Below are 14,791 nucleotides of genomic sequence, written 5' to 3'. Positions count from 1 at the left end.
ACTGTTAATCCCAACTGTAAGGATTGGTCCCTTATGCTCATTGATGCCTTGTGGGCCTATTGGACTGCATTCAAGACCGATCTTGGTCAGTCTCCCTACCATTTAGTGCATGAAAAAGCCTATCACTTACCAGTTGAGTTGGAGCATAAGGCCTTTTGGGCCATCAAGAAGCTCAACTTTGATTTATCTGATGTAGGAATTCATCGTAGGCTCCAACTATCTGAGTTGAGGAACTTAGGAATGATGCCTATGAAAGTTCTAGGATTTACAAGGAAAAGACGAAAGTTTTCCATGATAAGCACATTCTACATAAATCTTTTGTAATTGGTGATAAGGTCTTATTGTACAACTCTCGATTGCATCTTTTCCCTGGTAAGCTTAGATCCCATTGGGATGGCCTGTTTATTTTCCATAATATATATCCCCATGGGGCTGTTGAGATTCTAAATTCAAGAGCAGGGGTAATTTTAAAGGTTAATGGTCAGCATTTAAAACCGTTCCTCGAGTTTCCTACTACTGGTAGTGAAGAGGTCATAGATCTCCATAAACCTCTTTACACTGATGACTGACTTTTAATCAGGTATGACGCCCTTGCATTGTCTTCACTTTTAATTCTTTCCATGCATTGAGGACATTGCATGACTTTAGTGTGGGGGAGGGAAACCAGTTTTTGCTTTTTCCACTTTGTTTTGTTTGTTTTTCTTTTTGTTTTTGAGCTTGCTAAGGATGAAGTCCTACTTTGGCTTTTGGCTAATGATTATACCATTCTGTTACTTAATGTATGAAAATAAAAGTTTGATTAAGGTACCCATTTTAAATGTATAAAAACCCTATGTCTTGAGATGGGACTTTCTTTTGAAAAATAAGAGACCCCTGTTTTATGGTGTGGATCATATGTAAGTCTGTGGGTTCCTTGTACTTTTGATTTGGAGTTGAGACCTTCTTTTTAATTTGGCATGAGTTGACAAATGCATAATTTTAAATGAAGTGTGAAATGTGGCATAAAGAAAAATAAGAGTTGATTCCCTTACAACTAGACAGGGCATTGTGCCTCAGGAAGCGTGGTGTCTTGATCGAAATTCCTGGGGAGGAAACATCTAAAAGAACTCTTGCATCACTGTTTTTCTAGGTATATGCAAAAATCGAAGCTACATAGTAACTTGGGTGTCTGGTGTTTGCTCCACCATGTCATTCAAGCCAAAAGTAGTGGAGTAGAATAGAGTTTATTAAGCGAAAAAGGGAGAAAACTGTGCAAATGTCATTAATGCTTGGTAACATGTTTGGTCAAAAACACTCCAATGCCTTAGTCATTGGTTCCATATTTCTTTACAAGTGATTTTGCCTTAAGATAAGAATGCTTTAGAAGAGACGAGGTGAGTTCCAAATTAAGAAATATGCTAGTGCTTGGAATTGATAAAGGGTAATAAAAGTTCAAGTGTGGAGGTCCCTTGTAAGAGGAATTATCTTTGCTCCGGATCGGTATGGCCCTTACCTTCAGCCATGGGATTTGTTTATTCTGAATTTTGGGTGTATATTCATTGCAAACACCCACGAGACACAACTCGTCCACTAGGGGTGACCTAGGGGTTTAAAGGCTTGTTGCACATGCTAAGTGTAACAATGATTCCTACGAAAGTGAGTTAGGTTTTTGTTTTTATTCTTTTTCTTTTTGTTTTGCTCGAGGACTAGCAAAGTCTAAGTGTGGGGGAATTCTGATAAGTACATTTATGTGTGAAATCTAGGATAGTAAAACATGCATTTTTACATATTTAGAATGGAGCAACTTTAGGTTTTACTCTCATTTTGCAGGTTTTATATTTTAAAGGCCTTAAACATTATTGGGCGTCATATCTCTCCAACAATAACTACCTAGTGTAGTTGGTGAGCTATGGTGTGTGAAATTCCCTTGTTCACCAACAGGTCTCAAGTTTGAATCTCAAAGTTTATTTTTTTTTTGGAAAATTTTGTTGAAGATTTCTACCTTTTTCACTCACTTAAGTACTAAGGGCAAGGAGGGGATTTCCACATCAAATTAGAAGATTGTCCAAATCTTTTTCGTGGGAGGGATTTCTTGTACAAGAAGAAAAAAAAAAAGGAACGAAAAAAAAAGGGAGAATTGTCCAAATCTTCTCTCTCCTCCACATTATCACCAAAAGATTGTCTAAATCACACAAAGCAAGAAGGAAAATCGTCCAAGGGAAAGAAAAAAAAATCTGCCAGCAAGGGTTGTGCGTAAGATTTTAAGAGAAGGAGAAAAAGAAGAGAAAAATAAATAAAAGAAAGAAAGAAAATAAGCAAAAAAATTATAGAAAATTTCTCCAAGTTTATTTATCTCTTCTCTCTCCTCCACCTTAACACTTTTGGTCTCAAAAGATCTCACCTACCAATTGTGTTTTTCCCCCTTTTAGGAAAGAGAAATTTGTTACCCTACCTCCTCATTTCCTATAAGTACAACTCATGTAAGAGGAGGGGAGACACTTTATTCTTCTTCTAGTGTTTTTTTTTTAGTTGCTCTATCTCTTTCTCTAGTTTTCTCTTTCTCTAGTCTAGTTCCAGGTTTATGCTTTAAATACTTTTGTAAGTTCTTTTTGTTCAATTAATGCAAGTACTTTTGTTTTTTATTCAGTCTTTTATTTTTATTGTTTAAGCAATTGAAGTTGTAATTTTTAAGTTCTAATTCTAGGCTTAGTTCTAGGTGACAAGAACAAGCTATGGAGCATATCTTCCAAGTTCAATTTTTTTTCTTCAAATTTGTTTTCTCTAGTACTAGAAATTTTAGATTTGGTTTATTCCCAATCTGGTTTTTAGTACTGGTAGTATCTCAAATCGATCAATTTTTCAGTTCAAGGGTTGAAGTTCAAGTAAGTAGGCTCCTTCAGTAGTCTTCTCACCCCCTCTCATTCCCTCTTCTGACTACCCTTTCTTTCTTAATTTAGGATTTTAATTTCAGTCATTACATTATTGCGTTCCGTTTCCCCCAAGGTTCATGGCTAGAGTGTGTGTTGGCTTTGCCCCTCCTAGCCTTAGAACCATCATTTTATTGTTTTTATTTTAGTTGTCTCCCTTTCCCTAAAGCCAAATAGAGTAACCCTTGTAAGAGTGACTCTCTGGTCAAGTAGGGAAGCTCATATTATGATGCATCCCTTGGGCTAAGTAGAGAAACCTACTTGTGAGCTTCTTTCTAGCATTATCCCCTTTCTTTTACTTTATTTTTATTTCAGTATTTTTTTCCTTCATTGTTTTTTAATTGTGTGGGTTGTTTATTTTCAGTTATTTATTCATTTAATTTTAATTGCGTGGCTTGCATATTTAAATTCTTAGATGATGAATGGTTAGGACGTTATTTTAGATACATATGTTTAGGGCGGTAGTTAGAATTAGATCACAACCATTAATCGGTTCACTTTCACATTATTAAAAGAAGTAAAAAATAAAGTGATTGTTCTCCCTGTGTTTGACTTGTAGCTACACTGATCTGTACGCTTGCGGTTACATTTTAAATCCTAACACTTAACATCGAACATTTTCCATGGTTATTACTATTACACATGCATGGCTAAGTTTCACACATATATACATTGACTGAATTTAAACTACTATATACACTAAAACAAGGTCTATAAAAAGTCTACATGATGACAAGTTGGTTGAGAAACTGTATCTAAACTTAACCCCTATTTCGGGTCAAGAGGGGTGGGCCCCTGATTAGTACCGGGTTGGACTGTCTTTCTGATTCTCGTGGCTCAGGGAAAGATGATCTTGACCTCCAACTTCCTTTCTTGAGAGATGTTAACTGTGATGGTATGCAGATAGAGTTTTGACTAAGAATGGTTACTTTCGGACTTAGATTCGGATAGAGCTTCGGCTAGGGAAGGCTATTTTTGGATTTGGATTCGGACAGAGCTTCAACTAGGGAAGGCTATTTCTAGGCTTAGGATGAGGTGGCATTCCGAGAGAGCTTCCGCTGGGAATAACTATTTCTAGAAAGATTCCAGGGGCACTTGAAAAGGGCTTCCGCTAAGGATAGGCTAGGGGAGGGCTAGGCTAAGGTGGCACTTCGACAAAGCTTCCGCTGGGAATAGCTACTTTTGAAAAGATTCCAAGGCACTTGGACAAGGCTTTCGCTAGGAACTTCGATTTTTGGAAAGAAACAAATTGACCTAAAAATGGACTAAAGATCCCCAAAGCCCCAAAGAACACTTTGAAGATCCGAATAGAGATCCAGATCTTGACAAAGATCTCTTCGTAGACCCGAAGAACCTCAATGGGGAAGGGATTTCTATTTCTGGTAAAGCTCAAGAACACTCAAATGGGGAGGCTAAGAATATACTATTTTTGGCAAAAACTGGATTGGATTAAGAACTTAGATTGAAGATCTTCAAAGTCCCGAAGAACACTTCGAAGATCCGAACAAGATTTTGGATCTTGAAAAAGATCGCTCCGAAGACCCAAAGAAAATCAAGAGGGGGAGGGGAGGAGAGAGGGTTTCACTACTATGGAGTGAGGTGGGATTGTTTTTGTGTTAAATCCAAAAAAGGGGGTATTTATACGATTCCGAACCAATGGGGTGGAGGGAGAATTTTTACCCAACGGACAAAAGAGGGTTCTTGGACTAAAATGGGTGAAGAGGGCTTTTATCCGATGGGTAAAAGGGGTTCTTGGATGAAAATGGGTGAAGGGGGCTTTTATCCAATGGGTAAAAGGGGTTTTTTGGGAAAGATAATCCTTAGCCAAAAAAGTGGGTTTTTGGTCTCAAGTGGGTGAAGAGGGAATCTCTTCAACCATCGGGCCAGTGGAATACCAATCCCGAACACTAATGGGGGTGCCCAAGATTGGGCTGAAGTGCATGGGGTATGGTCAGTATGGGAGGGCAGGTAATATGTACAAAGTGTGTGGGTAATGGCATTGGTGTGTGGCACATGACATTGGTGTGCGGCACAGGGCATTGGTGTATGGCAGATGGCATTGGTGCGCGGCATAGATGTGTAGCACATGGCACAAAGGGCAACACGCACATGGGCACGGGCAGGGTAGCAAGCAAGGCGGGCTAGGCAGCAGTAGGCACAGGCGCTGGCTACGGCCAGAGGGGGTGCTGGCTATGGCAAGAGGGGGCACGAGCTACGGCTAGAGGGGGGTGGGCTATGGCCAGAGGGGGCACGGGCTATGGCTAGAGGGGGCGCAGGCTATGGCCAGAGGGGGTGTGAGCTATTGCCAGAGGGGGCGCGGGCATGCGCAGCAGCAAGGCTGGCTGCCATGGGCAGCAGCAGGGCTGGTAGGCATGCGCTAGATAGTAGCCAGCGAGCAGCATCCGTGTGGGCTGGCCTTATATGTGGGCTGGCCTGCTGGCCAGTGAGCACAGCATGTGTGCAGGCTGGCCTACTGGCCAACGAGCATAGTAAGCGTGCGAAATGGCCTGCTTGCCAGTGCATATAGCATGTATGCGGGCTAGCCAGCTGGCCAACACGTGCTCGATTATGGATTTTCTCAGTGACCATCACAGGAGATCTGACGGTCCGATTTTGACGTGCCATATATCATCAGAATCATATTTCCAAGCATTATCCATCTGTATGGTCATCTTGACCAGATTTCTTCATATATAAAAAATAAAAATTGGACCCTCTTCTCTCTCGCGTTGAGTTTCCAAGGTTTTCAGGCAGGGGAATGTTTATGGGTTTTCTTAGTCCATCATTTCTATTGATCGGAAGTCAGAAGTCACGTCCAAGATTCACATTTCATCATAGCCAGGGGAGGGTGACAAAATTGGGTGTCTACAGCTGGGCTCCTTTGGGGAATTCTGAGTCTGAGAACATTAATGACTATACCGCATATGTTTCCCCCACTATGTGTGAGAGATGCACCGGATCTATCTCAATAAGCACTTATACATTAGCGAGATACTTCAAGACTGCTTCACGGTGTGTGGGAGAGGTCATCAACAATCCCCAAATTGATATATTAGCCTGGGACTCCTTGAGCTGAGCCAAGACTGGATTTTCTGGTTCTTTCTTCAAGCCACTGGTTCCTGCCTCATTAGCCCTTAATTGTTCTTCCGGCCTTGCCCTTATAGTCTCTTCCACTTCGAGTTTCCATCACAATGGCAGGTTTCTTTACAATGATCTCTGTGGGATAGCAATCTTCATCATCACTGTTTGTTATGGTAATTATCCCTACCATAGGATCATCCTCTTGTTCCGATTCTTCTTCCTGGCTTGGAGTAGGAGGTTGAGGTCCTCCACAAATATCCACAGCCCTGGCTCATACCTTCTTGACTGCATTGGAAAGCCATGCAACTATTGGGTCTAACATTCTGTAAGTGTGGCATGTCCCCCTGTTTTCTCAAGGATTATCAATTGCTCGGTGTAGCATTGTTCACTGATGGCTACTTCACCTAACATTTGATCAATCTCATCAGCCTCGAGTTTGATGGAAACCAAATGATTATAAATATAAGCCATGTGTTCTACTATAGGATTTGCTTCACCTTCAACAGTGATCTTATACACTTCACTATCTTTTGAATCTGATGCCAGATCTTCCCCTTCCATGTGAATTGTGAGTGTCGGCTGAATAGAATCTATGGGAGCAATTATTGGATCATATTCAATGATGAAAAATACTAAATATCCACCCGGATCTCTTGGAGAATAGTATCTGGACTCATCATCATCATCATTGTGCCAAGGCCCTTGGTAGTCATCCCAATCTGGGTACTCATCATCACCTTGAGAATCAAAGTCATCTCCATCCTTCTCATCTTCATCTCGTCTTTGTCATCATCCTCGGTGTCACTCCCTTTGTGGATTAGGGAGGTATACTCTTTAATTTGTTCTCCCACTGACAATGTTATCACTGCTATGAGGAGGTCATCCATGACTTCTTCAATCATTTCTAGATTATCCTTTGAAGATATAGTGGGCTGAATCAGAGAAGTGGGATCACCTTCCTGGCCTTCTCCTAAAGCATTCATTGATCTTGTTGATGAGGTCATCTTTGGGGAGTCTGGTAGTGCAAGCATATCCTTCCAATTGTACTCGTTTGTCCATCTTTCTTTTGGGTTGTACACCAATCCTTGATAATGGGATTGGTATGAGGGTGATAAGGGATACGAAATGGGATGGTATGAATGTGATGTAAAGTGAGAGGTAGGATACGAAGATTGGGGGTGATAAGATGAGGAAGTCCCTTGATGGTGTGGTGGAGGTTGATGATATGGTAGAGATTGGTAATATGGTGAAGCTTAGAGGTATGGTGGAGTTTAGTAATATGGTACGGTGGATTCTTCTGTTCATGGGGGAGGATGAACAATGGGAGTCTGGTCTTTTGATTCTTCTTCTGATGACTCTTTCCTTTTGGGAGTCCTCATGACTCTGGCCCTTTGACTCATGATTTTCTTGTGGGCATTCAATTGATTCCTCTAAGCTCTGGATACAATGAGTTGAGTGGGATCACTTTCTATGGCTTCCTCATCTAGATTGTTCACATGATCAAATAGTGGATTGGTGTTGACATTGGGAGTTTGCTTGATCTTGACTTCAATAGTCTCATTGTCTACTAAGTCCTGGATCCCATGTAGGAGACCTATGCATCTTTCAGCGTTGCATGTATGCTCCAGGAACCAATCTACATACTCAATCTACATACTCACACAATACAGACACTATACATACTCAATACTCAATACAGACACTATACATACTCAATACTCAATACATACTCAATACTCAAAATACTCACTCACTCAATACATACTCAATACTCAATACTCACTCACTCAATACATACATACTCAGTCAGTATCTGGATCCGAAGAACTGCTGTAGGGGTAGAATGCAGCTTTGTCAATAAGCCAATCGTCATAGGCGTCCATGAGAGGGATGAGACGAGGACAAGGAAGACGACCGTTCTGATGTAGTTCCCAAGCAGAATCAACAGTCTGAAGAAGAGGGGCTGGAACTTGATGGGGTTGAGTATCATTCACTTGGCACATGGTATGAAGAAACTGTCGCCATTCTGATCGATGCTGCCGTCGATTGACGAAGAGAGCATAGGGCTTTGTTCCATACACATGATAATATGTTGTGTATTCAACGTAATGGCAGGGTTGTAAGGTATGGGGAGGATCAGTAGTTTGTAGGAGAGCCGGAGGCCTATGGAAGAGGATAATACTATGGTGCATGGGTATATCAGGGGAATCCTCTTGTTCTTGGGGAAGGAGAGAGGTGAAAAGATTCAACCAAGTTTCCATGGGAGCAAAGAGTTGTAGAAACTGGAAGATTGGGAGGTTAGGTCTATGGGGTTGAACTGGGCTACACCATTGGAAGCACATAAGTTGGAGAGCTTGAAGGGGAAAGCTAATAGCTATGGAGTAGGCTGTACATAAATGCCAGAAAATGCATTTATATATGAGGGGTAATTCCTGTAGGTCATACGAGGAATTGAAGGTGAAGACTGTGAGGTAGGGAAAGTCTGGGTGGTAAGAAGAGCCAGCAAGGAAGAGACCTTCTTGTCGAAGGGCTATTCTGAGAAGCTGGATGGCTTTATAGGTTAGGGTTTGAAGAATTTCAGGAGGAAGCTGAGGGGGAATGTTGCAGCAAAGGTTATGGCTGGGTAAAGGCTGTGGGGAAGCTGAGGAAGAGGAAGATGAAGCTCCTGGGGTTAATGGGTATAGGAGAGGGATGACAGAAAAGGTAGAGGTTGGTCGGGACAGGAAGTCTGCCAAAACATTTTCTGTTCCTTTGATGTGTTTGATATCAAAGGACCACTTTGAGAACCATTGAGCCCAACGGAGCAGTTGATCATTAGGAAGCTGTTTCTGTCGGAATTCAAGCATTCGAGGGAAACTTGACATGTCTAGTTCAATGAGGAACCTGTGTCCAATGAGATGGAACTGGAACTTCTCAATGCCACGTCTGACTGCAAGAATTTCCTTAAACGTGGAGTGATAATGGGCTTCAGAGGTTTTGAATGAGCCACTCTTGTAACCACAAACTGTTCTTGTAGAATCAGGGTTTTCTTCAAGGAGAACTGCACCCCATGTGTATCACTAGCATCTGTTTGAAGAATCCTACGCCCATCAGAAGGAATCTGTAAACAGGGAAGTCTTGTAGATAATTGTTTCAGGGCTTGAATAGCTGCTGAATGTTCAGATGACCAGGGAGGAGCATTCTTTCTCAAGAGTTGATGAAGAACAGATGTGTGTCTAATTTGTTGAGGAAGAAACTCAGTCATGTAATTGACTATACCAAGGAATTGCTGGACCTGATGTTTTGTCAGAGGACCATCAGGAAATTGCTGTAGAGAGGTAGCAATATGCGGTTGAAGTTCATATGTTCCTTTGGTAATAGTAACGCCAAGAAAATCAATGGTTGAGACACCAATTTGCATTTTCTTTGGGGAGAGCATAATTCCATAGTCTTGAACAATCTGATGGAATTGTTGAAGAAGACTTAGATGTTCATCCTGTGTAGATGAGAACAGAAGAATGTCATCAATATAAATTAGGGCATGATCTTGAATGGGAGCAAAGATCTGCATCATGGCACGCTGAAATATTGATGGAGCCGTCTTCAATCCGAAAGGCATGACTGTCCACTGTAAATGATAACCAGGGACACAGAAAGCTGTCTTTGGTCTATCTGCAGGGATAATACCAAGTTGCCAAAATCCTGCTTTAAGGTCGAACTTGGAGAAGACAGTTGCTGAAGAGAGCTGAAGTAACAGAGCCGGACGAGTTGGTAATGGGAATTTATCATCAGCCAAGAAAAAGTTCAAAGGCCGATAATTAATAACCATCCTCATTTTTCCACGGATCTGTTCGGTTCTTTTGTTCACATAGAACGCTTGACATGCCCAGGGAGACACAGTGGTTTCAAGTAAACCTTGAGCTTGTAATTGACTAAGCTCTTTGACTGCAAGTGTCAAATGTTCAGGGGGCATTCCAGGATGACTGGCTTTTGTTGGATTAACATCTTCATTCTTCTTAAAAGGTAAGGAGATGAAGAACTTAGAATTCTGCCAGAGAGGATGAGTACACTTTGTTAAGAACTCAGTATGAGAGTCTGCACAAGAGGTCTGCAGAAGTTTTTCTTTAAAATCAGCAAACAAAGTAAAACCAGTTCCTGCAAGAAATATGTTAGAAAAAGGGGACCAAGGGAGAAGTTGTTGTTTATATACAAGGCCTTGGGGTGTCCATTTAAGGGGAAGATGACTCAGGACATCAAAACCTATGATAAGGTCTTTTCCAGGACACTGGGATCCTAACATAACATGGGTGAAGGAAAGGGTTGGAAGAAGTTGGATTTTAATGGGTTTTTTAGTAACTAGGGTGATATAGAAGGTTTCACCATTAGCTGCTAAAAATGGGAGAGGAGGGACTTGAGGTTTCCAAAATTGGTTTGGAAGTATTTTAGGGGACAAAATGGTTGTTGCAGCACCTGTATCAAGAAAGGCTATCAAATGGACTGGTTTAGCATATGGTTCAGGGATAAGGGTTACTGCGGCATGGGGTAAGGTTATAGACTGACAGGGAAGAGGTATTGGGTTTGGTCTAGGGGAAAGGAAAGGAATAACCTGGTAGAGGGGATCAGAATCCTCAGACTCGGAGAAGGAAGACTCTGGGTCTGAGTCTGTGAGGTGTTGGGGATCAACCTCATCTGGGTAGTCAATAGCAAAAAGGGAGAGGTCAGTTGGCTCTGCATCTAAGGAATACAGAGATTCAAGGTCAGCATCTTATAGATCATCATGATGGAGGGAGGCAAGCATATGAAGCACTTTATCCTTCTTACTTCGGTTAGGACAATTTTTTGCAAAATGTCCATCTTTGCCACAGATGAAGCAAGAAGTATTCTTGGATTTCCCACGAAATTGTTTTTTCCGAAGGAATTTCCACTAAAGTTTAAACCGTTTAAACCGAGAAGGCTTAAAAGGAAACTGTTTCTTGTGCTTTCTGGAAGAGTGAAAGAACTGCTTATGATGGAAGGGCTTCTTTGTAGGACAATCACAAGAGTGATCAGAACCTTTGCACTTGACTTTTATCCAGGAAGTGTCACAGGCAGAGGACACTTTGTCAGACTTTGATTGTAATTCTTTCCAGATTTTCTTGACATTACAGAGCTTGTCAAGAGCTGTGAGAGCAAAACTGTATAAGGAGCCGATGCTGCAAGAGGCTAGAGCAATGTTCTGGTTTCGGAGAAACTGCAGAGTATCAGCACCAAGAGGATCTGGAAGGGAATTCAAGAAGATCTGCTTGAGGTTCTCATCATCAAGGCCGCCAATCTTATGGAACCTGTCTGTCATACGAACATAGTGCTTGTCGAGGTCGGGACGAGCCAAAGAACAACACTTAAGTTGTAAAAACTCTTCACGAGCTTTTGTAATATCATTCGAGACAGGACCAAGGAATTCTTGATATAAGACTGTGATAAACTGGCCTTCAGGGAGTTGAACAAGTTGTAATTGTCTATATCCGCCAAGGGCTAAATACCATTCCCTGAGTTTTCCTTGAAGTCGTGCAACAAACTTAGTCAGAACACTGACTGATGTAGCACCTTCTTGTAGAAGTTCAGCATTAATCCAGGCATGGAAATCAGCAAATTTGGATGCCCACTTAGAGACAGGGACATCATCCAGGGTAAAGAACTGTTTAGGATCTTGGTTGAAAAATGGAGCATATGTCGGAGGGGGAGGCTGAGGCTGTGGTGCAGGTTCAGGATTATGGACCATAGGGTCATCCTGATCACCATCCATCTCTTCAACCTCAGGAGGTGTAGGATATGGACCAGGTGGAGGTTCTGGACCTGTGTTCATGAAGGAAGGGACAGGTATAGGGTCATGAAGAGCTAAGGTGGTGAGAAGATCTGTGAGGACATCATCACCTGAAGGAGTTATAGCACTGATGGGAGGATATTTAGGCTTGGTTCGAGGAGGAGAAGGTGAAGGTGAAGGTGATGGATAGGTAGAAATAGGTGGTGAAGGTGCAGGATAAGTAACAGCCATAGGATATGGTTGAAACTGTGGAGGAGAGGGTTTATCTATGGTTGGGTTGAGGATAGGGTGTTTTTGTTTTTGTTGTTGTTGCTTGGGGTTCAGATTACGCTGCTGTCGTTGTAATGCTTTCAATTCTTCAAGGGGAAAAGATCTCTGAGAAGCAACTACCGGAGGAGCCGGTATAGTATATATGGCAAATGGATCTTGAGGGGACAAACTGGGAACTGTCAATGGAAGAGGCTGCTGTCGACTGGATGTTGCTGCCTGGGGTGGAGCCTGTTGTAAGCTATGCAGCTGGGCTTCAAGAAACCGCAGATGTTTCTCTTTTTGGCCAATAAGGGCAAAGACCTGTGCCGTGTCAGCAGTCGAAGAAGCGATACCAGCAAGTTCAGTATGAACTTGATCCATTTCAGCTTTAAGAGATTGTAAAAGCTGAGTATGCCGGCCAACAGTACTATGAGTGTGCTGGGTGGAAGCAAGGATGCGTTCAAGGTACTGGTTTTGGACGATGGCATTCTCATTTTGCCAATTTAGAGCTGCTTCAGCGAGAGAGATTTCTTTTGGTTGTCCAGAGGGAAGAATTGGAGGTTTAACCTTCCAAACATGACGTACACCATGAGAATCAGGACCATAATCGGTAGGACCAGGAAAATTCGTCATTGGGGAAGAAGAAGAGGATCCTGGAGCATACATGCAACAAGGTGGAATTACAGGAGATGGGGGCATAGGTGGTGGAGGAGGTTTACAGACCGGAGTAGGGAAGGGAATATAAGGCGGTTCCGGAGGAGGATTTCCATATTTAACCATAAAGGGATAACGGGCTTCTGTGCTTAAGGGTCCAACTGTGGTATCTCCTGACTCGTATCGGTCCCTTAGAATAGTCTGGGAGGACTTTCTTTTGGGTCGATAGGTATCATCATCAGAGTCTTGGAGACAATCATCACAGTCACAAAGGTCAAAGTATTTATGACCGGTGACCGGATCAGAGAAATAGTAAACAGGGTTGCCTTGAGCATCAAAAGATTTGACCGGAATCTTTTCCTGAATCATGCCCGTAAACTGGGTAGGGAAATGAGAGGGTAATGGTTGTGGAGGAGGAAACCTAATTTCAACCTCACCAGAAGGGTGAGTGATGAACTGTGGGTCTGTAGACTGCAGGGGTTCTACCGGAGCAGGTTGCTGGGTAGCTATTTGCTGTTCATAAGCCGTAACCCAAGAAGAAGGTAAGAGGCGAAGGAGGTCGTCTCTTGGAATTTGTCGTGGGACATAAGTAAGGCTCGGAACATGGTCAGAATCCACTGAGAGGAATAAAGCATCCTCAGATTGGCCTTTCGAAAGATCAAAGGCATGGTTCTGGAGTCGATACGCCAACTGATAGTGGATAGTACCTGCTAAAGCTGTAGGGGCAAGGGGAGATCCAGAGATTTGGATCTGAAACTTTAGGGCTGAAGGAAGAAGAGGATCTGCTAAGGCTATGTTGAAGTTAGGGTACAAGGTAAGGAAGATTGTTCCTGCGTTCAGGGTGGTCTGAACAGTAGCAACCACGGCATGTTCATACCGGAGAAAGCGACTGTCGAGAAGGGCTATGCGGGAGAACACGGGAAGGCCTTTCCTGCCATGGAAAGTGAGGGCAAACTTGATTGCACCAAAGTGGAGATGGGTATAACCCTGGTTTTGCCAATCAGGGATAAAAGTGGTCGGGATCTCCAAGGTGAACAGTTGTTCCTTAGTTGTGGCAGGGATGTGATGTAATTCACATCGGGAAGCCTGAACAAGTTCCTTTACAGGAGGGGTTTTCTTCCTAGGGGCTAAAAGGGTTTTCCAAGTAGCAGAAGGAGATGTCTTCTTAGGGAAGACAGTATATGGGTTTAATAGAGGAGAAGGAGTTGAAGGGATGATCTGATCATCAGGAAGATAATCAAATTCATATAGGGATTCGATAGAAGAAAACGAAGAAGAGCGAGAGGTGGAAGAAGAAGAAGAAGAATCAGAACTACGGGAAGAAATAGATCGTCGGGAAAGAGACATATCGTAGGGGAGGCAAAAATCCAAATCCGAGCAGCACTTCCCGTCGGTGAAACTTAGCTAGATAAAGAGATGCCTAGTCGAGGCCGATCAGGACCCCCGGGGTTCAAGTTCTCAGAGACAGATCAACCTGAGCCGTTACAGGGTAAAAGACGGCCACTCCTTGGCCTGAAGACCCATCGCTCAAAGGTTCTTTCTCTGTCACCAGAAAACCGAAACCACGAAGTAACCTGCAATAGGGCGTGGCCTAGAACATCCCTTTAACTAACAAAGGTTCAAACCGAGAAGGGTCGGCTGCCGGAGACGGACCTTAGCCGGAGAGAGAGGAGGGGAAAGGCTCTGATACCATTCTTTTCTCTGTGGTGTAAGTCATAAACCGGGCTAATATTCATGATCTCTATACCAAGCTGGAGAAGGGTTGCAAATTACTCTTGGAGCCACTGTCCTTAGCAATCCTTGTTTCTTTAGCTTTTCATACACTGTTGTCATGAGCATTCCCAAATCAAAAAACTATCTTCTTGGGTGAGGAGCCTTCTGGGAGGGTGCATTTGCTTATATCACAAATTGTTGTGAGGAGGTTATAGGTGAGACTGACTGTTGGACTGCAACTACCACATTAGTTTCGAGACCTTTTCCCCATCCAATTCTAGTGTTCTTTCCTGCCTCTTGGGATGATCCTTGATACTGGGCTTCTCTCAGAATTCTATTTTCCACACATGTGCCGATGGCTATTAGAGCATCAAAGTCTGTAGATGTTGGTAGTACAGAACATCATAAT

The sequence above is a fragment of the Macadamia integrifolia genome, chromosome 4 (genome assembly GCF_013358625.1).
Source record: "Macadamia integrifolia cultivar HAES 741 chromosome 4, SCU_Mint_v3, whole genome shotgun sequence".
NCBI classification, from domain to species: Eukaryota; Viridiplantae; Streptophyta; class Magnoliopsida; order Proteales; family Proteaceae; genus Macadamia; species Macadamia integrifolia.
The sequence above is the reverse complement of the archived record's forward strand: the minus strand, read 5'-3'. Positions refer to the sequence as shown.